Source organism: Hyperoodon ampullatus (genome assembly GCF_949752795.1).
Source record: "Hyperoodon ampullatus genome assembly, chromosome: 8".
In the NCBI taxonomy this organism is placed as follows: Eukaryota; Metazoa; Chordata; class Mammalia; order Artiodactyla; family Ziphiidae; genus Hyperoodon; species Hyperoodon ampullatus.
The window spans coordinates 33,396,339-33,420,207 of record NC_136921.1 but is presented as its reverse complement, the minus strand read 5'-3'; the positions used below and the strand labels follow the sequence as shown (position 1 = coordinate 33,420,207).

Genomic DNA, 23,869 nt, shown 5'->3' with positions numbered 1-23,869 from the left:
GGCTCAGAAAAAAATGTGTGAGTGTGTGTGTGTGTAAATATGTATATAGGGAGAGAGTAATGATAATTATGCAAAATGTAAACAATAGGTGAATCTAGGTAAAAGGAATATGGGGGTTGTTTGTACTCTTCTTACAACTTTTTTGTAAGTCTAAAATTATATCAAAATAAATTAAGGAAGAGAGAGAAGGCAGGCAGGGGAGACAAAGAAAAGAAAGAACAGTCTCTACCCTCAGGAAGTTGTAGTTTAGTTAGGAAAACACTGTGAATTTTTAAAAATTCAAAAATAAACTTAAAGAAAAAAACATAGGTTGAAAACATTTTTACCAAATAAAATAACGCTGTTTACCCTAACAACCCTAAAAAACACTTGCATATTTCTCCAACATATGGTTTTCATTATGTATGCATGTGTTACCATTCCTAAACTGCATTTGCCTGGTTTACTCAGTTAACTTTTTAAGGTTAGTTTGGTCATCATAAAATTAGTTTTACTTAATGGAAATAAAAGCTTAACATCTTAGAAAAATAATTACTCATCAGATAATTCTTTCAGAGGCAAAAGACAATCATTTCCAAACTTCAGATGTAAAAATAAAGTAACTAAGTGAAAAAAAAAAAAAGTTGGTTAAAATCACAAGTAGGTCAGGAAGAAATCAGAATTCAGTTCTAAATCAAAGACTACTATTTAATCAAATAATGAGGCTAAAGCTAAATATAGACTTTAAGATGGGATTTTTAAAAGATGTTTTGATTTTTAAAATTTTGTTACATTTAGTGAGAACAAAGGGAGTTAAACAGTGAAACACTTACACTACCCTGCATTATTCATTAACATATTCCCTGACCTCTTGCCAACATCCAGAGATATGAAGTGCCAGAGCTGACCAAATATCCCCGACTCAACAAAGCTGAGATGTCTGCTTTCTGTTTCATCTCTCTCATAAATGTAAAAATTCTAAGAAAGACATTTATAACACATTACTGACAGAAGATATTCAATACAGTTCCCCATACAATCAACCAATCCATCTAAAAAAAAAAGTCACATTGCTGAACTGTAATGATCACAGAGAAATTTATCAGTGTCAGCCCCAGGAGGCTCAAATATTTTTCTAACTCCTTGCCCTCCTTTTCATTTTGTTGACCACTATCTTGGTTCGGATTCACAATGAATCATCCTCAGATTATTCTAGTAACTTCCTAACTGACCTCTCTTCTTTACTGCATCACTGTCAGACCAATCTTCCTTAAAAACTCTTTTCAAGTCATGATTCTGCTCAAACACCCCACAAGGGTTCCCCAGGACATTCTGAATTAAGTACAAACTCTTCATCAAATGATTTCAGACCCTCTCTGACATGGCCTCAATCTAAATTCTCAACCTTATTTTCTACCCTTCAATCAACCTAAACTACTTAGTATTGTCAAAAAAACAAGCCATGCTTTCCTAACTTGGCTGTTGTTCATGTTTTCAACCTGACTAAAACATCTCAACCTGTCAAAAGACAGACAGAATACATTTCATTCCATTGAAATGACAGTAAACAATTACAAAAGGGAATTAACTCATAAAGGCAGTGAGAGCTGGAGCCGGCAAAGGCATCAAAGGACCTGAGATTTTTGGCAAATTTCTGTAAGACAGAAATGGAATCATACTGGCAGATGAACCAGTGCAGGAGCCATAGTTCAAAGCAACCACTTATTCAACAAATAAACATATTAAGCACATGCTATGTGCCAAACACTGCTCTAGAAGCTCAGGATGCAGTTATACATGTGACAAACAAGGGACCCACTAACACTGAACTTACACTTTAGTGGAGAGAAAATTATTAACAACAGCAACAAAATCAGACCCATGACAACTGTGGTGATAAATAAATTAGGGTTGTGTAGAAAGTGAGCAAGTAGCCGCTTTAGATTCAATGACCAGGGAAGACCTTTCTGAGTAGTGATATTTAAAATGAGATATGAATGACAAAACAGAATCAGACATGCAAAGATCAGAGAGAAAAGCATTCCAGGCAGAGGGTACAAGTTTGCTATGTCATGGAACAGAAAGATTAGTCTGATGAGAAGAAAAAGCCAGATCATGTAAGGATTTGTAAGCCAAGAAAAGCAGTTTGGATTTTATTCCAAGGAAGCCCTCTCGAAGGCAACAGAAGTCATCCCTCTCAAAAGGCTACAGCAGAGGTGGGGACCATACTTGGAGGAGTCAGAGGGTAGAGTGGGAAAAGGGATAGAGGTGGGGAAAAGGATGCTCAGCAAGACAGCAGCCAGTGTTCCCTACACCTGCAACCCCAGGGTAATGCTGGCTTGCTTCCAAGGTAAAGGAAACTAGAAAAACAACTCCTCAAGCCTGGAGGCAAACTTAAATGCCTTCAGGAATCAGGTGGCCAATATAAAGACCAGAGGCAGCCAGATGTTAACCAGTAGGGAGTGGTGGAGCCTAAGAACTAGAGGGCATATCATAGCTAAAAATATTTGAATTTTTAAAAAAGTTTATTCTGGAATTAGATAGTGGTGAAGTTGCACAACCTGTGAATATTAAAACCCACTGAAATTTACACTTTAAAAATGTGAATGTTAAGTATGTATACCTTAATTTAAAGAAAACTAAAAAAAAAGTTTAAACACTTCTAAACAAAAGAATAATTAGGTACTACTTCCTCTGAGAGGCCCATGAACTTTGTACCTCTCTATGGCATTTATCACTAATCAGCTTTGTATTGTGTGGTGGTTATTTGTGCACTTGCTTTATCACCTTCCACACCCAACTAGGTCATAGGCTTCTAGTAAGAGACCATATGGTTCTCATTTTTCACCCCAGAGCAACTATCAAAGAATCAATTCTTCACCTGAATTTCAACTTTTTTGTTAAATATTTCTAATTTTAGATGACTTAAAATTTAAGATGACATCTAATTTAAGATGACTCAAAGCTAAAGGTGCATTTCTTTAAAAAAAAAAAAAAAAAGTGGCTAATTTATCCAGCTCTCAAAAATACTAACTTAAAGGAACCAACACATTTACAATTAATTTCTCTATAATAGAGGAATGGTTTAGAAAAAAAAAATTCTACAATGCATTCTAGTTTCAGCAGAATAGTTTTATATTATATGATCTGATTCAACAGCTGTGTTATATGACTCTCTTATAAAAATTAACAAATGAGGGACTTCCCTGGTGGTGCAGTGGTTAAGAATCCGCTTGCCAGTGCAGGGGACACAGGTTCGAGCCCTGGTCCAGGAAGAGCCCACGTGCCGCAGAGCAACTAAGTCCATGTGCCACAACTACCAAGCCTGCACCCTAGAGCCCTCGAGCCACAACTACTGAAAACCACGCGCTCTAGGGCCCTTGTGCTGCAACTACTGACACCCGCGCACCTAGAGCCCATGCTCCTCAACAAGAGAAGCCACTGCAATGAGAAGCTCACCCACGGCAAGGAAGAGTAGCCCCCGCTTGCCACAACCAGAGATATGCCCACGCGCAGCAACGAAGACCCAACACAGCCAATAAAAAATTAAAAAAAAAATTAAATGAGTATTAGTAAGGGTTTCTGCACGTGACAGAAACCTAACTCAAACTAGTCTTAAGCAAATAATTTATTCAATTCAAAGTATAAGGAAGTTTATCAATAAATTTATCACAATGTATCTCTTCTCTCAACCTCCTTTATATCCCTTTCTCTCCTTTCCAAGGTTTCATTCTAAAATTCTGTAATCCTGTTCTGCAACCTGCTTTACATACCATCACTTTAGATTCTCCCCATTCTGTTCCATCATTTCCCTCTCTCAGTATCCTTCAAAGGAGCTAATCCAAATTAGCTGCATATGAAAATCCAAAATTTATACAGTTGCTAAAACAAATGTTTAGAATTAACCAGAATTCTGAATAGAAACTCAAGGTTGGGGAGAATCACTTTACTAGTAAATCCCACATAAAGTAGTTCTGCCTCCATCTTTGCATATCTTAGTATTTTATTGTGGCAGGAGTCAGAAAACCAACCAGAGATGGCTCATTATTCCTGACATTAACCAGCCAAAAATGGAAATACATAAGACTGATGGTCAAGATTTGTTTTGGGTAAACAGGAGAGAGTCTATAGTTAACTGAAAGTTTCAGAACGAGTCTGTGGGATGTTTAAACAATAGATGCTAAATAAACATCCTCTAACATTTTAACACAAATTCTGGCTAACAAGAAAACTCAAGTAAATCTTTCATTTTTATGCCCTAAATATGAATTAGTAAGAGCAGAAAGCTTTATTATCTAATAACACTGAAAAGCTGGTCCGTTTAAGGAAAGTCTGCAAGATGTTCCTAGCCTAAGCCAGCTGGGATAAGGAGTCAGGAAACTGGAAATTCTTATTCTGCCACTAACTAGCAGAAACTATGGGCTAAATCATTTAAATCCTTAGGCCTCATTTTTTTAGTCTGGGGGAAAAAAAAAAAGGACTGGTTAAATCCAAAGGCCTCTCCCCACCCTTCTCAATCTATTCTTGACGGAAGTTCTATTATTTAATTACTGACTTCACTCTAAATCCCTTCAAATTTATGTCTTCTCTCTCCTGTCTTAGTTCCAGAGGAAAAGCACGCTTTTCCAGTTACTCTTTAGGCATACTGCTTAAGGGGAGGGAGAGGCTTGAGGCAGCTTGCTTTTCCACCTTCTCTGCAACCGGAACTCCCAACACAAATGAAGTCTCAGCAGGAGTCTAGAACTTGTTCAGGGTGCTTGACTTCTAATAATTTAATACTTTTAATTTAATAATTATGGGTTTCGGTTTTACCTCCCAGAATCTATTCATTTGTCTGAACAGTAGAAATGGTCATGATTACAAGAAAGAATTAAATTTGACTTACTGCACAACAAAATATGGATTCCAAGAAGTATGTAAAGTGGCTGCCAGTGACATAATGAGCGATATCCCTGGAGTGGGCTTGCTGTACACCTAAAATTTATTTTGAATTCAACTATCTTATCTTAAAATTTCATATTAATTTCACATTCTGCTCTATAAGTTAAAATAGAAAAAGTGTTTAAAACTGCCTATCATCAAATAAATTTAGAGCTCCCGGATAATGGTGACATTTATTCTATGGTTCTGCATTCCCAGCCCCTCTGAATCCCTAACCCTGTGTGCACTTGCACAGACACACCTAGGGGAGTCTGGGAGTACACTGCTCTAGTTCGAAAAAGCAGGAAAGCAGGTGGTATCACTTCCATCTTATTATAATGAGGAAACTGAAGTTCAAAGAAAGTCTCAGAGACAGGAAAGATTAAAAACATTTACCTGGGACTTCCCTGGTGGCGCAGTGGTTAAGAATCCGCCTGCCAATGCAGGGACACGGGTTCGAGCCCTGGTCCGGGAAGATCCCACATGCCGCAGAGTAACTAAGCCCGTGTGACACGACTACTGAGCCTGCACTCTAGAGCCCGTGTGCCACAACTACTGAAGCCCGCACGCCTAGAGCCCGTGCTCCGCAACAAGAGAAGACACAATGAGAAGCCCACGTACCGCAACGAAGAGTAGCCCCCACTCGCCACAACTAGAGAAAGCCCGCGCGCAGCAACTTAGACCCAACACGGCCAAAAATAAAATAAATTATTTTAAAAAGTAAATAAAATAAAAAACATTTACCTGTTCTTTATTAACCTCTCAACAAAATTTAAACAAAAAATTAAAATTTTATTAAAATTAAATTTTTAAAAAATAAAAATAAAACCCAGTAACTTCACTAATCTTCCTACAACCTTAAAGAAACCAGTAACAATGCCTAACCATTATAAGTTTTGGCTAAACAGCATGTGGGGTTAAAAAAAAAGGGGGGGGGGTAGGTTTCAAAACATCAGTGATTCTCATCTCACCACATTGGCCAAATCTAATAATGGTCAGGTAGTGTTAAGTTTGGTGCACTGTTTTTGATCATAGCTAAAAGGTTCACATGACTGGAGCCATATCCACAATATACAAAAAAGAAGACGTTCTTGGTTACAATTTGTCATTCCACAGATGGCTAAGTGGTGTCCTTTCTTCCATCACTGTTTCATATGCATTCCCAGATGAAGAAAATGAACTTCTTGATTTGGTTAAGAGCTGGGGCTCTCCAGTTATTAGATTACCTGATTTGAATACTGAATAGCTCCATGAACTTGTAGTAGTCCTTTTACATCTTCCTAAACCTGTGTCCTCATTGGTAAAATCATCCCACATCCTTATGGTGAAGCATACATGAAATAATCTACATTAAAGACTACAGAGTCTGGCATATAGGTAACATCTACTGAGGGCTTCCTATTTTCACTGTGGCCCAGCTTCTATCAATGATGTTTTTTTTACTTCTCTATTTGAGAAGGTGGTTGATGAAAACATTTAAAAGGGTTTAAACACCATTGGCAGATTTACTTAAAATCAGATTTAATAATTTGGGCATAGAAAAAAATGATAAACTGCTACAGTAGTCTTTCAGAGGCTGTCACAGGGAGGAATACCTTTGACTTTGTTAAACCATGTCTGAAACAGATAAGTAAAATAGAAATATCCACTGTATCAAAAAGAGATCCCTTGCATTTAATTGTCACATTTGAGAGCAAAATGATCCATTTGACCATCTCCAAGATATTTGTTTAAATGATTAAAGATAATGTTCATATCGATTATACTTCAATAAAAAAATGTTCACAACCAATTGAGAAGAGTTTCCCATCAATACAAAACATATCTAAGATCCATCTATTTTTCAAGATCCAATTTAAGTTCACTCTTATGAAACTGCCCTGATGACTACAGCTTGTATGTTCTTTTAAATTTCAGTTTTTTACTTACAGTCATATCACACTATTTAGCACTCTAGTATAGACTACCACTGTTTTCTGTTGATATCATATACTTTGAATAGAAAGAGAGGAGGGAAGTTTCAAAATGTTAGTGAGTCCATAGGAAGGTGGTGTGGCACTGGTAAATACACGTGGAGTACAGGCAGAAGGCTTGAAGCCTCTCTAATAGGTTGCCATGAAGCTTTTAAATATATGCCTGAGGTCCTCCGTCCAGTACATTCTATTTATTGGGAGACTGGGATGGAGTCCACACATTTGTACACTTGAAATGCTCCAACGAACAGAGACGGCAGGATTAAAGATTACTTTTTAACCTTCATTCTTAAAGGCAGTGGCGTTTGAACGTATCTATAACTTCCTCATCATCTGTAATGAAATTTTTTCAGATAAAAGAAGGTGGATAAAATTTTGTTCATCAGAATTTCAGCTGGGGATCAGTAAACCTACCTGATATAGTAAGATAGATGGTAGTTTCCAAATGACTGCAACAAGATCCCCAGTCTCATTTGCTCTTCTCACAACAATCTGCCTTAACACTCTTTTTATGGCGAGGTAAAGTCTATGTTCCCTTCCCTGGACTCTGGGGAGGACCTATGAACTACGGAGGAAGTGATGCTGAGTGACTTCGGGGACTAGATCATCAAAAGTGCTAACAACTTCCACCTGCTGTTTCTCTTGGAAAGCTGCTGTTGGAACCCAACATTATGCTGTGAGGAAGCCCAGGCCACAGAAGGCTAAGTGTAGAAACTAGCCCACAGCCACAGCTGAGGTCCCAGCTTCAACCACCAGACAGGTAAGTGAGGAATCCTTTGAGAGGACTCCAGCTCCAGTTGCCCCTGACTGCAACTGCATGAGACATTCCCAGTGAGAACCATCTAAGCCTGGGCAACCCCCAGAACCATTCGAAATAATAATAAAATGATTGCTGCTGTCTTCAGCCACTAAGTTCTGGGGTGATCCATTGCACAGCAATAGATAACACAACACAGTGCTACTCCTTGTGAAAAATACATCGAGAGTGGGGGACTGAAGTTCTGAGAAAGCTCTACAGGATAAAAAAAAAAAATGGTGGCAGGTCTGAAGAGCTGGCTGGGGAAAGTAGCCACAGATGGGGTGCAGAGGCTGTAAGATGGTAAAAGGCTACATACACATCATGTGATTTCTCCCTTGTAAACCTCCAAATGGTCAATTAAGTCACTAAATTTATGAGACCCTTGGCTCATAAAGGAAAGAGCTTTGTGCCCACAAGGACTAATACAGGAGCAGAGAGATGAGACAATAAGGAAGTCAAGTCAGAAGTCATGGAGAGAGAACGGGGCGTTCACAGGCTAAAATACACCTAAATCATGCAGAGGGACTCCAAGTGAATTCTTAGGCTAAAAAGTTAGCTTTCTTTTTCAGTTAAAAATAGATCCAGAGTTGAGTTTCTTTATAATAAAAACTACCACTTTTTTGCCATTACTTGCATGCTTCTCACTCAGAAGACCAGAAAAACCAAAGCTTAAATATTACCATTTAAGAATAAATACTGACAGAATTCTAGGTTCACACAGAATTAAGTCTGTGTTTATCTGTACTAAAAAAGTAGTTATTTTTCACTTAAGAGTACTACTTAACAAGAAAGAATATCGTTCATCCAACAAATACTTAGTGAAATACTACTATGAGTCGAGCACTGTACAGAAAAACACAGAGAATATAGCTATTAAAAGGGTAGACATGGTCCCTGCCTTCAGGCAGTTTTATTACAATCTCCAACAGAGAACAGAACTTTTACATCTTTCATATTCTTTACTTTTAAAACTAATGTGCCTACATGTTACAATATTTTAAACTGGAAATGTTTATTATTATACACATACATACACAGTAGGGAAAAGGGTTAGAGAAGACAACTTTTGTAGGAATAGTACATTCAGAATTTCCACAGTAAATCATTTCTACTCTTATGTCATAAGCAGTCGTCAGTTGTTGAAATGAAAAAAATTACAACTGGATATTACATTTTTACTTGACTGCACATGATTTAAAAAATTAAATGTTTCCCCCAAAAGCTCACAAGAAGTAAAATCAGTCAAGGGTTCTGTTAGCCAAATAATCATCTAAATTATCTACACAGATGTCACAACCTAAGAGTTAATGCATTTTAGGCAATTCTCCAATATCAGTCTTATAGCCAGGACAGATAATACTTCTTTAGACAAAACACTTATACCCCACTGTGAATAAACATAAACAACAATGCTTTTATTCAAAACTCTTTAAAAGTTTTAATGTGATTAGAAAACATTTCTTAATGGATATTTGAAAGAATACAATTTCCAAGGATAAAAAGTTTCACTGAATATGCTACAGAACCTTGTGCTCCCATCCTAATAACAATATTTCTAAAAACATACTAAAGAAAAAAATATTATCCATTTCGTACTCATCAAGTTGGCAAAAACAGTAAGTCTGATAAAACCAGGGGGTGGGGAGGATGTGGAGCAATGAGACGTTGCTGGTCGGGACATACACTCCCCACCGCTTTGGAGAGCCTTCTGGAGATTATGCACCTTATGATCCTGCAATACCACTTCTAAGTGCCCAAACATGTAAGATACAAGCACCGGGAGAAATGTAAAAGGATGTTCACTGTGGCATCCTATCTATCTAACTAACCCCCCTCAAAAGAGGAATGGAAAAACTGGCTTATTCTGATAAAAAGAATGAACTGGATCTACAAGAACCAGTACAAATAATTTCAAACCACACAGTTGAGTAAAATATGCAAATTTTAGAAGAAGATATAATTTATTGTTTCTATAAAATTCAAAAGCACAGACAGTAATAAGTAAAATTTTATGGACACACATTTGTTAAATGCACTAAAATATGCACCAGAATAACACAAATTGTTATCTGGGGAGGATTTTTGTTTTATCTGTTACGTCTCCTTCAACAAATTATTTGAAGCAAAATATAAACAATTGATTCCTCCTGGTGATGAGTATGTAGATGTCTATCATATTTTACACTTCGGTTTAAAACTTTTCTGACTTTAAAACAATGTGAGAAAGACATTAAAAATACGGACAAAGATTGTGAACAAGTATGCTCATTAAAGCCAAATATTAAACACACACACACACATACACACACGGGGAGGGGGAAAGGCAACTAAATATCCCACAAGAAAAGAAAAACTGAGTAAATTCAAGTGTGTTTTATTGTCCATCCTGGATTATAATGCAGATGTTGTAAATTATTCATAAAGCATTTAATGCATGGGAAAATGCTAGTGATATAAGCATTTAAATGAAAGAAGAACTAAATTATGCATACGATAATGAGCTATATAAACAGGCATGTGCACGCGCACACACACACGAGAAAATATACCAAAAATTTTAACTGTAATCAGTTCTGGGTGGTAGGATTATGTTTTATTTTCTTCTTTATACATTTCTGAGAGTTGCATATTTCCATTAGTATTATTAATGAAAGGGGGAAGAAAAGAAGGCAAACTACAAAATGCAAACTCAAAATGCAAACTCCTCTGGTAAGAACTAATGCCCCAATTAAACTGATAAGATTCTGTTTTACTTCTGATTCTAAAAATACTAGGCTATGCTAATAAAGATAAGTCTCTTTAAATATTAATATCCACAACCATACAAGTCAAAAGAATTATGCCAATAACTATAAAGCTGTAAGCTTCTGCTTTAATGTTTCTAAAGATATGTTTCAGTCTCCTCTATTTGTAGTGCTGTCACATCAGAACAGGTGGTCCCTTCATCTATGCATTAGATAAAGGTTATCAAATGGAAAATCTCCATACCAAACCTTTACTTATAAAAATAAGCTTGTGTAAAGTATGATTTGGCTGTAAAAAAAAAACATGATACAAATAGGACAGCAAGCAGTGTTTATTCTATGCCAAGTGAAAAATGTAAAATACTGCTGAGAGAAATTAGAGATCTAAATAAATGGACAGATATACCATGTTAATGGATTGGAAGATACTATATTATTATAAGCCAATTCTCCCCATATTGAACTAGGTATCCAATTTAATTATAACACATATCCCAATATCTAATTCTAAAATTTACATGGAAAGGCAAATGACCTAAAATAGTCAAAACAATCTGCGAAAAGAACTTGGGGGATATCCTCTACCTTGACTTCTTACTCACTATAAGGCTAAGTAATCAAGACAATGTAGTTCTAGCAAAAGAAGAGAGAATTACATCTCTTGTAATGTAACAGAATGGAGAGTACAGAAATAGACCCACACTTATTGTCAAATATTTTCAACGAAGATGTCAAAGGAGGAAAGGAAAGGGGGTTTTCCTCAGCTTTACTGATAAAATTGACAAAAATGGAAAGTATATTTTTTTTAAATAAATGATGCTGGAACAAATAGATATTGTATAAACATGGGATGGGGGTGGGGTTCAACCTCTACATCACACCATAAACAAAATGAATCACAAACTGAAATGTGAAAACTAAAATCATAATGCTCCTAGGAAAACACATAGGGAGATACCTTTGCAACTTTAGTGTGGGCCAAGATTTATTAGGACAAAGAAATCACTAACCATAAAAGGAAATATTGATCATTTTGATGAAGTGCAATATCAAAACTTCTGCTATCTGAAAGACACCACTAAAAAATAAACAGGGAAGCCACAGACTAAGAAAAAACATTCACAAATATATCTGATAAAGGACTTGTACCTAGAATATATAAAGAACTGCTACAACTAAATTAAAAAAGATAAAACAACCCAATTTTTTAAATGGGCAAAAGACTTGCACAGTCACTTCCCAAATGGCTAATAAGAACATGAAACTTCACTCAACATTATTAGTAATCAGGGAGATGCAAATTAAAAGCACAATGAGATACCACTATGTATCCATTCCAGTGGCTAGAATGAAAACGACTGACGATACCAAGTGCTAGGATGTAGAGTAATTAAAATTGTCATATAATGCTGTTGGATACATAAAATGATACAGGTTTGGAAAAGTTTGCCAGTTCCTTAAAAAATTAAAAATACATGTACCCTATATAACTCAGCATGTCCTCATAGTATTTATCCAAGAGAAATAAAAACATTTTCATGAAGATATATGTGTACATATATCTGTCTCCATTTGTACAAAATGTCACAGGGGCTTTATTAGTAAAAAGCTAGAAATGAAAGCAGCCCAAATAGCTATCAACAGGTGAATGGATAAACAAAATGTGGTATATACCATTCAGTAATAAAAGGGAACTAATCCAAACAATATGGAACGATCTAAAAATTATTATTCTATTATATCAATCTATAATCATTATTCTGAATCATTATTCAGAGCCCAGCTGTGGGGAAGGTGGCCACTTGGTCCTGACTCAACCCGTTGAAAAGCTGTGCAATAACCTGCCAAGTCCCTGTGTGCGTGTAACTTATCGGATGGTTCAGTCTGGTAAAGCTGTGAGAAAGAACATGTGATTCTTTCTTTTTAATGTTAAAATAAAGACTTTTGTATAGACTTGTTAAAAAAATCATTATTCTGCATAAAAATAAACCAGACTAGAGAGAGAGAATGACTGAAAGAGAACACTGTATGATTCCATACATCAAATTCTAGAAAATTCAAACTAATCTACAGTGACAGGTTGCACGGAGACAGAGGTGGAGGGGAGCATGACTGGCAAAGGGATGTGAAGAAACTGGGGGATGATGAATATGTTCCCTATCTTGATTGCAGTGATGGCTTCACAGGTGTATGAAAATTTATCAAACAGTATCCTTTAACATGTGCAGTTTATTATGTGGAAATTATACCTCAATAAAGTAGAAAAAAAATTTTAAAGAAACAAGCAAACCAAAAAACTTTACAGCAAAATTAGAGTTAGGAGTCAAGGCAGTGGCTACCCATGACAGGGCAGTCGTATAGAAAAGCAAATATGAGGAGGGTTTCTGGCACACTGTTAATTTTCTTTTTCATCTATGTCTGGTTACACAGGAGTATTCAGGTTGTAGAAGTGTACGTTTATGATACATGTGTATATTGTTCTTCAAATACAAGTCTTTAAAAAGAGGAACATCTACGTATGACCTAGCAATTCCACTCCTTTATTCAAGAGAAATGAAACATTTGTCCACAAAAAGACGTGTACAAAAATATTCATGGCAGTTTTCTTCACAGTAGTCCCAAACTGGAAACAGTCCAGGTGCCCATCAACAGGAAACTGGATAAACAAATCTATGGTACATTCAATATTCATACAATTGCATATATTACTCCACAATAAAAAGAAACAAACTACTGATACACGCAATAACATTGGATGGATCTAAAAACATCATGCTGAGGGCAAGAAGTCAGAGACAAAGGAACACATACATATGATTCAATTAATACAAAATTCTAGAACAGGCAAAATGTATCTGTGATGAAGCAACTGTGGCTGCAGTTGCAGAAGTAGAGAAGAAAGGGAAAGATAAAGGGTAGAGTCATGGAAATGTTTTCTATCTTGCTAGAGATTCAAGGAAAAAAATGCTCACTCTGGACATGGAAAAATGATGTCTATCAACACTACTGAATTACTAAATTAAATTTTAAATGGGTACTTTTAATTCACCCTAATTCCTGAAAGCATAATGTAAAATCCAAACTGAAGCTTCTAAAATAAGCTAATAACTCCAACCGTGGTAAAGAATAAATTTTATTGGGCTTCCCTATGGCGCAGTGGTTAAGAATCCACCTGCCAATGCAGGGGACACGAGTTAGAGCCCTGGTCCGGGAAGATCCCACATGCGGCGGAGCAACTAAGCCCCTAACTACTGAGCCTGAACTCTAGAGCCCACGTGCCACAACTACTGAAGCCCGCGTGCCACAACTACTGAAGCCTGCTCGCCTACAGCCCGTGCTCCACAACAAAACAAGCCACCGCAATGAGAAGCCCGTGTACTGCAACGAAGAGTAGCCCCCGCTCGCCGCAACTAGAGAAAGCCCGTGCGCAGCAGTGAAGACCCAACGCAGCCATACATACATACATACATACATACATACATACATACATACATACATAAATAAATATTTTTTAAAAAGAATAAATTTTATTAAGGTCTCACTTTGTTGAAATTTATCTATATTTCTTCCACAAACATTTCTTTCTAATTAGTAAGAAAATCAGAATGTCTTGTCCCAAGTGCTTTAAGATAGCTTCATAAGTAATATTATACACTATGAAATGGAACTTAATATAAAAGGTTCATTATTATCAACAGTACTTCAATAAGACTGTATAGCGATTTCCAAAACGGAGGTGATTATAACCCAGGAAGTGTGAGTGATGATCCATTAGGGTATAAGGACATATTAGGAGTTCTATTTAATCTTTATCTTAATATACATATGTATTTTAAGTACCATATAATGTAATACAATATAATACATGTGTTTCCTTAACATAGAAAATGACACTGGCCTCTTCATTATGGCCACCTGTCAGACAGTCACACATCATATATGTAAAGTAGTCTAAGTATTCTGGTACTAAGTGATTCTAAATATTTGGAGGGAAGAGTGATAGTATTTGCTGGAATCTTTTTCAAAAATGAAATAAAGAACGCACCTTTTTGTAAATCGCTACAAGAGACTGGTGTTCCAGGGAAGACATATTCTTACGGTAAATGATTTCCTTTATACAAACAATATTTTATGGAAAAACTATTATCTAATCCTTCATGAAGCAGCTGCTTTGACCTCAACAAAAGAAAGTTGGGGCAGGGGAAGTAAAGTTTAACCTCAAATGCAACTACTGCAGCAAAAGACAAGCTGAAGCAGAAACAGCACCAAGTGTTACAGAATGTTGCTGATGTAGTTGAGGAGTGACCCATAAGTATTTTATACCAAAGAGGTTTATTGGTTGTCTCATGGCAAAGTATTTTAAAAGAGTTGTCAAATTTAAAGATGAGTTAAGCATTTATCTTTCACACACACACACACACACACAAAGTCTAAATTTGCTGACTTTCTGTGATAAGTGACGGTTAGCAGTATGCTACCTAGCAGCTGTTTTTAAAAACAAAAACATAGTTAATCTATGTGTACCTTAAAGGCAAATGAAGCATTTTTTTAGTAAGAAAATAACTGTATTTCAAAAGAAGTCAATGTGTGTCATCTTGAATACTCATACCTGCACACTCTAAACACAGAGAAACCGTTTTCTAATTCTTTAAATGCCTTCCATACACAGTTTCTCTGGATTTTGAATACATTTATTAAAAACATATAAATGCAAATCCTCACATTGGTTTGCACAGAAAGGGCAAACTTTGCTAGCCAAATCTGCATAATTGATGGATAGAAATTAAACAATGAGTATCTCCATTTAGAAAGTACAGCCAAAGAGGCAGTTATTCTTTTGGGGTACGTGTCCCTGCATGAGCTGCCTTTTAGCTAAGACAAGCATTAAAAACAAGTACCAAAATAAACAAATTTAAGATCCAGACTTTGGAATTTCTGTATTACTAAGCAGTACAACCAAGATTTTTCAAACATAATGCACTGTATTCATTACGCTTGCTTTAAAAAACAAATATTTATTTTAAAAACTTAGGGTAAACAAAAAGGTTTTTGAGTCATTACTAACATTTATAAAGAACTCTATTCACAGATAAAGAGGATCACTGATTCCCTTCACAAGTCTCTAAAGTCATTTGTTACATTATAAAATAAACCAAATAAGGCGAGAAAGAATTGTTCTTTATAAATAAAATTATTAGATTTTTATGGATCCTTTCAGGAGATGTTAACACCAACCATAAAGAATTCTTTAAATGATGGCTTTCATTAAAACCTTTATTTATTTATTATTTATTTATTTAGGGCTGTGTTGGGTCTTCGTTGCTGCATGCGGGCTTTCTCTAGTTGCAGCGAGCGAGGGCTACTCTTCGTTGCGGTGTGCAGGCTTCTCATTGCGGTGGCTTCTCTTGTTGGGGAGCATGGGCTCTAGGCACACGGGCTTTTCAGTAGTTGTGGCATGCGGGCTCAGTAGTTGTGGCTCACGGGCTCTAGAGCGCAGGCTCAGTATGCGGCACACGGGCTTAGTTGCTCCGCGGCATGTAGGATCTTCCCGGACCAGGGCTTGAACCCGTGTCCCCTGCATTGGCAGGCGGATTCTTAACCACTGCACCACCACGGAAGTCCTCATTAAAACCGTTTTTATTGCATTTCTATTATATTTAAGGGACTGAGAGACACTTCAGATGAGTAAAACTAGATCCAATACTCCAGAATCGGGGATTTAAGACAGTATACAATTATTTACAATATAGGGCAAATCAAGTAAGGTCTAGAGGAATAAAGAGCAAGGCAATGAATTCTACTTAGTATCAAACAGCTTCACAAAGGTGTGTGGCAATGGAACTGGGACTCAAAGGATGAGTAGAGTTTTGACTAGAAAAATGAGGGAAAATAAACTATGCTTGGAACCATGGATAGAGGCACGTACAGTCTGGGATACATAAAGAATATATTGTATTTTCAAGCCACATTGCTAGTTATTTTGCTGTACTGACTTAGCTAACACTCTTCTTCAAACATATCAAACTTAGTAAGATCATTCTAAAAGTGATTTCCAAAACAGCATTCAATTTTCAAGTACAATTAAAAAACTGTACTTACTATTGTAATTCTACAATATTTGGGCCTATTCAATATGTTCACAGTTCTAATTTTCTCCAGATTTCACCATTCTTCACCGGGGGCTTACATTTTTAGTGCTACACAAATGACAAGACATCAATTATGGGCCACGCAATCTTGCTTTTCTTCTCATGTAAAGGGATGACTTGTCCCTTCTTTTCCAAGCCTAACAAACCCCAGTCCCTTCTGTTTCTTTCTACACTCTGCTCCCTTAAATTACATTCTCTACTGATTCCTTGTATCCTGCACTTAAACTAGTATCCTCTCTATTTTGGAGGGGAGAATACCTATTTCTCTGATTTCTCCATTATGCGTTACTCTGCCTAAAGCAGAGTAACAATATATATTTTATGAATAGCAGAAAATATGCTTTTTAAAAAGTCAATTTATAAGTTATGAGTGATGTATTTTAAGACATCTGCCCCAAAGTGTGGTAAATACTATATCTTAAGATGACAGTGATTAAGAGCATAGGATGAAGCGTAAACATCATATAATCTGGGGGGTTTCTAATATTTCACAACATAACTTTTCCAGAAGAAATCTTATGCAGCATGGCAAATATATATAACTGCAAAAGCACTGCTAATACCATTTTATGTTCAAATATAATTTATTAAAAACTCAAAGAGACAAATGAGGGTTAGAGATGTTAGTCTTGACACCTAAGCAACCCATTTATTTCTGTAAAATTTTGTTTTTATTTCACTCAGATAAGTAGTTGCAAGTAGGTAGCAGCGCTTGTTTTGTTTTCTTAGTAGCTTTTAATGGTTTTGCAGTTTCAGGATATGCTTCAATCAAATTGATTTGAGAAATTTTTTTAATAGAATTTTTTTTTTTTTTTTTTTTTTTTTTGCGGTACACGGGCCTCCCACCGCCGTGACCTCTCTCCCATTGCGGAGCACAGGCTCCGGACGCGCAGGCTCAGCGGCCATGGCTCACGGGCCCAGCCGCTCCGCGGCATGTGGGATCTTCCCGGACCGGGGCACAAACCCGTGTCCCCTGCATCGGCAGGCGGACTCTCAACCACTGCGCCACCAGGGAAGCCCAATAAGAGTTTTTTTCTTTCAAAATGAGTAACAATATCTAAAAACTGCTTACAACGCAAACAAGAAAAACCTAAAACTTGCAATGAGCTATAAAACATCTATACTGTAACATGATATCAGGACTTAGTGTTACATGTTCATTTGTTACTAAACAAATTCACTTACACAGGATGAGTATACCCCCAAAGGAATGGGCTTGAGTCTTGCCTGTCATTTAACCAAATGCAGTTTATATGCCATAGTAATGTACTGTTTAGACAATTCTATATGAATAGACATGCACAGGACTGAATTTTTAAAAAACTTACTGCAAACTACAACTTTCCTTACCCATTTAAAATTCACAAATAATCAGAGATAGTAAAAGAAGCTTTATTCTAAGGAATGCTTCCTCCCTCCCCAATTAAGTAGGTGTAACCAATGCAGCACTACTGTTTTCAATGTGAGAAAATTTTATATATATGTACACAAGGGTGCCAAGACCATTCAACGGGGAAAGGACAGTTCTTTCAAAAATGGTGCTGGAAAAACTGGATATCCACAAGCAAAAGGATGAAGTTGTACCCTTTCCTAAAACCATATGCAAGTATTAACTCAAAATGGATCAAAGAGCTAAATATAATAGCTAAAACTATAAAGCTCTTAGAAGAAAACACAGGGGAAAAGCTTCATGATGTTGGATTTGGCAATGATTTCTTGGACACCAAGAGCACAGGCAACAAAAGAAAAAATAGATGAAGTGGACATCATTAAAATGAAAAACTTTTATACATCAAAGGACACTATCAACAGAGTGAAAAGGCAACCCACAGAATAAGAGAAAATATTTGTAAATCATGGATCTGAGATTAATATCTAGAGTATATAAAGAATTGCCACAACTCAACAACAGCAAAACCCGATTTTTTAAATTGGCAAAGGACTTGGATAGACATTTCTACAAAGAAGATACGCAAATGGCCAAAAAGTACATGAAAAGATGCTCAACATCACTAATCATTAGAAAAATACAAATCAAAACCACAAGGAGATACCACTTCACACTCATTAGGATGGCTATTATCAACACAGAAAATGACAAGTGTTGAGGTGAGGATGTGGAGAAACTGAAACCCTTGTGCTGGCTGCATCTGTAAATGTGTAAAATGCTGCAGCTGCTGTAGAAAATGGTGTGGCAGTTCCTCAAAAATCCAACACAGAATTACCATATGATCCAGCAATTCCACTTCTGGGTATATACCCAAATGAAGTGAAAGCAGGGACCTGAGTAGATACGTGTACACCAATGTTCAGAGCAGTATTGCAACAGCTAAGAGGTGGAAACAACCAAATGTCCATCTACAGATGAATAAACAAAATGTGGTATATACATACAATGAAATATTACTCAGCCTTAAAAAGTAATGAAATTCTGATTCATGCTGCAACATGGATGAACCTTAAAGATACTGTGCTACAGGGAGATCAGCTCAGTGCTTTGTGACCAACTAGAGGGGTGGGATAGGGAGGGTGGGAGGGAGACGCAAGAGGGAGGGGATATGGGGATATATGTATATGTATAGCTGATTCACTGTGTTATAAAGCAGAAACTAACACACCATTGTAAAGCAATTATACTCCAATAAAGATGTTAAGAAAAAAATAAATAAAAGGTTAAATTATGCCCCCCCAAAATAAATAAAAATAAATTTGATGTTCAAAAAAAGATACCGTGCTAAGTGAAATAAGCCAGATACAAAACAAAACCAAATATTGCATGGTCCCATTTGTATGAAGTATCTAGAGTAGTCAAAATCGCAGAGACAAAGTAGAAAAGTGGTTACCAAGGGCCAGAGGGAAAGGGGGTGGGGAGTTCATGTTTAATGGGTGGAGTTTCAGTTTGAGAGGATGAAAAAGTCCTAGAGATGGATAGTGATGATGGCTGCACAACTATGTGAATGTACTTAATACCACTGAACTGTACAATTCAAAATGGTTAAAATGGTAAATTTTATGTTGTATATTTTACCACAATAAAAAAAATTGCGTGTTATTTATTATGGTGGCAATATAGGAATGTAGTTAAGAACACAAGCTTAAGAGTTATGCTGCCTGCTTTCAAACCCAGCTCTGCCACTTTATAGCTCTGTAGTCTGTGCCTGTTTTTTCACGTATTAACAGAACCTACAGCACAGGATTATAGCAAGGATGAAATAAGTCAATACATGTAAAGCACTTAAAATAGTGCATCTCAAAAAGTAGTTGCGAGCTTCCCTGGTGGCACAGTGGTTGAGAGTCCGCCTGCCGATGTAGGGGACAGGGGTTCGTGCCCCGGTCCGGGAAGGTCCCACATGCCGCGGAGCGGCTGGGCCCGTGAGCCATGGCCGCTGAGCCTGCGCGTCCGGAGCCTGTGCCCCGCAACGGGAGAGGCCACAACAGTGAGAGGCCCGCGTACCGCAAAAAAAAAAAAAAAAAAAAAAAAAATTTATTATTCTGGGTTTAAAACACATTTTAATGCAATTAAACTCAAACACCTGAAGGTCCTCTTCAGAGTTCTAGAGTTCAGTAAAACACAGATTGAAAACCAGTGATTTAACCCAAGTTTCTCACTTTATAGGTAAAGGAACTGAGAGTCCAAGAAAAGTGATTTGCTTGAGGTCACATATCTTGTTTTGCTAATATTAATTTTCCTAAAATAAGTGTTTGAGGTCAACAATACTAATGTTGACATTCAACTACTTCAGAACCAAGGCAAAGTCATGAGATTTTATAATGTGTGTCCAAGTATCTGTGAATAATATTGTGATAGCCATCCACCATGCTAATCTAATAAATAATTACGCATGGGGTGGGAACCAAAAGGTAGCAAAACCAAAAGAAAAGCCATTTTAATTCTTTTCAAAGACAGGACAGTGGTTAAAAACACTTCTCCCGAAAATTAAGTGTTAAAATATTTGTGAAAACAAACAATACTGATCAAGAGTTTGAGACACACCCAATATGTGCCCACTACTCCATATCTTTCAGCCAGTTACTATATAATCTTAGTAAGACCTCTGACTCTGACATATCAGCGGCTTTTTCTGCCAAATAGAACTATTATTCATACAAGGAACTAGCTACAAATAATTCTTTATTAAATTCAAACAGGAGAGAGAAGCAGTCCAAATACCACAAAATGTCTTATCCAAAAAATCATGTATTGAGCTTTGTAGACATTTCTGTACTTACTTGAATAGACTAAATCTGGTCTCTGGTAAATTCACAACACAGAAAGCAAAATAACAGAGACAATCTTTGAAGGTCAGACTCAACAAGAGCTAAAAAGCCTTTGAGTGTCTCTAATTTTGCCCTTCCCCCATTGCTCTTCCTCCTCAATTCCTCCACCTCTACTAGGAATGTCCTCACCCTGCCCATCTACATCAGCTGAAATCCTACCCATCCTTAAAGGTTCCACTTAAATGCCACAGCTTCCATGAATTTTCCCCCAGTGCTCCCAATTTAGAATTATTCCCTCGCCTCTTCACTGCCCCATTTTGCACCTCTCCTTCAACATTTTATTATATAATGCATTGCATTACAATTACCTACATTCACTTCTTCTCCCACCTTCCCCCAAGAAAATCTCAGGAGCAGTAGGCTAGAGAGAAAAGGAATTAACATTTGTTAAAAACACCGTGGTGCCCTGCCAGGTGCTAGGCATTTTGCATACATTATCTCATTAAATCCTTTGGCAGCCATCTCGGGAGGTAAGCAGGTGGTCTTAGTTATTCCCATTTTACTGATGGAGAACCGTACTGTTGAGAGTTCAACAGCTTATCCAACGTCACACTACCAGCCAATTCCAGTGCTTACGGCGCCCCTGGTTTCCCTGGCTTCAAAGAGCTCTTTCCACCGCTATACGCTGCATTCTTGTTCACTTTATGTCCCCCACCCTGCCTAACAGATAGTAGGTATTCCATAAATACTTGCTGAATTTAATATTCCTACGGTCTCACTACCACCATTTTAATAACCCCATCACGCCCCATCCCTAGCCGGTTGGTTACCTTTACTGTTCCTTTACCGCGGACTTCACACACAGAGGCAGCTCTCCACATCACCAAGACAAATGCTGCCGACAACACCAACCCTTATCTGGAGGCTAAGTGAAGAACTGGTCAATTCGCTCAGATTTCCCCAATTGCCCTTCCCACAGAATATATGAGATACACACAAACAAGTCACATTTGATGTAACGCTGACACCCTTCCCCAAAGCTCTTATTTCATACTAAGCCACGTCTTCATGCTTACAAGCAATGACTTACGCGGTTTCCAGCTCACACCGCGGGGACACCCTAAGACTCCGCCTGAATAAGAAACCACATCTTTCAAATCGTCTTAAAACGAAGGCATCCTAAGGCTGTTGAACTGCCTTCCTTCTCCCCCCCTCCCCCCCCCGCATGAACTGCAGTTTGGATTTCCGGCGGGAATGCAAACAGACGCAGAAGAGATGGGCTCAAGAGCAATGGAGCAATTACTCAGCCTGCTTAATTAGAAAGAAGACAAGAAGGTGCCCCGCCTTCCTAAATCTCTGCACTGAACTCATTTACGAAAGATGGGGAGCACTGAAACCCGGGGAACCCCAGACACCGAATCACTGGTTTCTGTGGCTAGTCGGGGGAATAGTCCTTTCCTTCCCGCGGTCCCGGGTCACCAGTCCCCGGTGCCGGGTCGGAGAAGCCCAACCGCACCCTCCCCAGGCGGCCCTGCATCTCATTGTCTCCCTCCGTCGCGGCCCCCAGGGGCGCAGGGTACAGCCCAGGCCCCGCCGACCCCCAAACACCGGCCGGCCGCCTGCCGGGCAAGGTCCGACCAGCCCCGGCCCCGGCCGCGGCCGCGACCCCGCCCCAAGCTCGGCCGTCCGCACCGCGCCCGGATGGCGGGGCCGGGCGCCGGGAAAATGGAGGCGGGAGCGACGGCAGCGCTTCCCAGCCTCGCGCCCGGCCGGGCCCGAGAGCGAGGCTGAGCACTCACCGTGGCAACGGCTCGGTCCTCCGGCGGGCCCGGCTCCGGGGCGGCCCCGGGCTGGGCAGCCGCCACTCGCGCTCGTCCAGCCGCCGCCGCCGCCTCCTCCCCAGGCGCGGCGCTCCTTCTCCGGAGACGCCGCGAAGGTCCGCAGCTCCCGCGCCGCGCGCTCCGTGACTGACTGACTGACCGACCGCCCTGGCAGCGGCGGCGGGGGCTGGGCGGAGCGCGCTGCGGGCGGGGCGGCCGCAGCGCCCAGCGGCTGCGGATCCGAATGCAGCCGCGTCCGGCCGAGACGCAGAAGGCGGGGCTGAGGGCCGGACGGCCGCCGGGCTGACCGACTGGAGCCCTACAGCTCGCTCCCCCCACTCCCACCCGCCACCCGCCACCCGCCACCCGCCACTCACTTCCGGCGCAGGCAGCCGAGCCCGCCCCTCCCGGGCGCCCGCCGTCCGCGCCCCCTGGCCCGCCAGGCTCACCCCCAGCCCCAGGCGCCTGACCGCACCCAGCTGGGGCCGCCCGCGCTCCGCCTTTCCTCCGCGCGTCCCTGGGAACCGCCTCCAGGAACCAGTGAATCGGAGAATGAATGAGTGAGGGAGGAAAATTACGGTGCTGTCCCACCCCTGCTCTCTTTTCCTTGGAAGCAGGTCCAGCGGCCTCTCTCCGATGGCCCTGGGACACAGTGAAGCCTTGAGCACGTCTATCAAGGACTTGTATGCGTGCGCCTTCCTGCTGGAGTATTCCAGGACTCCAGCAACCCATCAGATGAGGCCTTAGGCACTTAAACTGACCGTTGTTGCAGTGTGAGGCCTTTTTTAGGAAATCACATTCTGGCCAATGACTCTCTCTGCAGTTTCATGCACTATTTTAGGAAGCTTTTAGAAATTGGACATTTCAATTATCTTCGATTACTTTTTAGCTTTGCAATTTGCTTATCTTGCGTTCTTAATTTCTGTCACACACACACACCCCTTACTGAAATGGTTTAGGAGTAAGGTGATAGCACCTTACTTTATTCTTTATCACCAAGCTCTAAGTTACTCACATGCTGCTTAATTTGATGTAGGCTTGACTTGGACTTAAATTTTAATTTATATCTTTATTTTGACCTTCTGAAGTTGGTTAAAGGAAGAAAAAACTAGAATTAAATCATTTTTGCCTGGCTACATGCAAAGCAAATTTGTTGACAGCATTGAAACAATTAACAAATCCGGAGTGTGACCTGGAATTTGTTGCAGTGAATATTCCTTTTCCATGTCTTCCCATCTGCTTGCTAAGTAAGAGTATCTGTATCTGG

The 23,869-nt window shown here is 39.0% G+C and overlaps 1 protein-coding gene across 1 annotated transcript in view; it reads right to left on the bottom strand.

The window, feature by feature from the left end:
- RAPH1 (Ras association (RalGDS/AF-6) and pleckstrin homology domains 1) overlaps positions 1-22,667 on the bottom strand; it is a gene marked incomplete at its 3' end in the record, with an annotated part of 84,590 nt that extends 61,923 nt beyond the window's left edge. The window contains exon 1 of the mRNA XM_079710405.1: positions 22,582-22,667. The remainder of the gene's footprint in view (positions 1-22,581) is intronic.
- Positions 22,668-23,869: the final 1,202 nt, after the last annotated feature.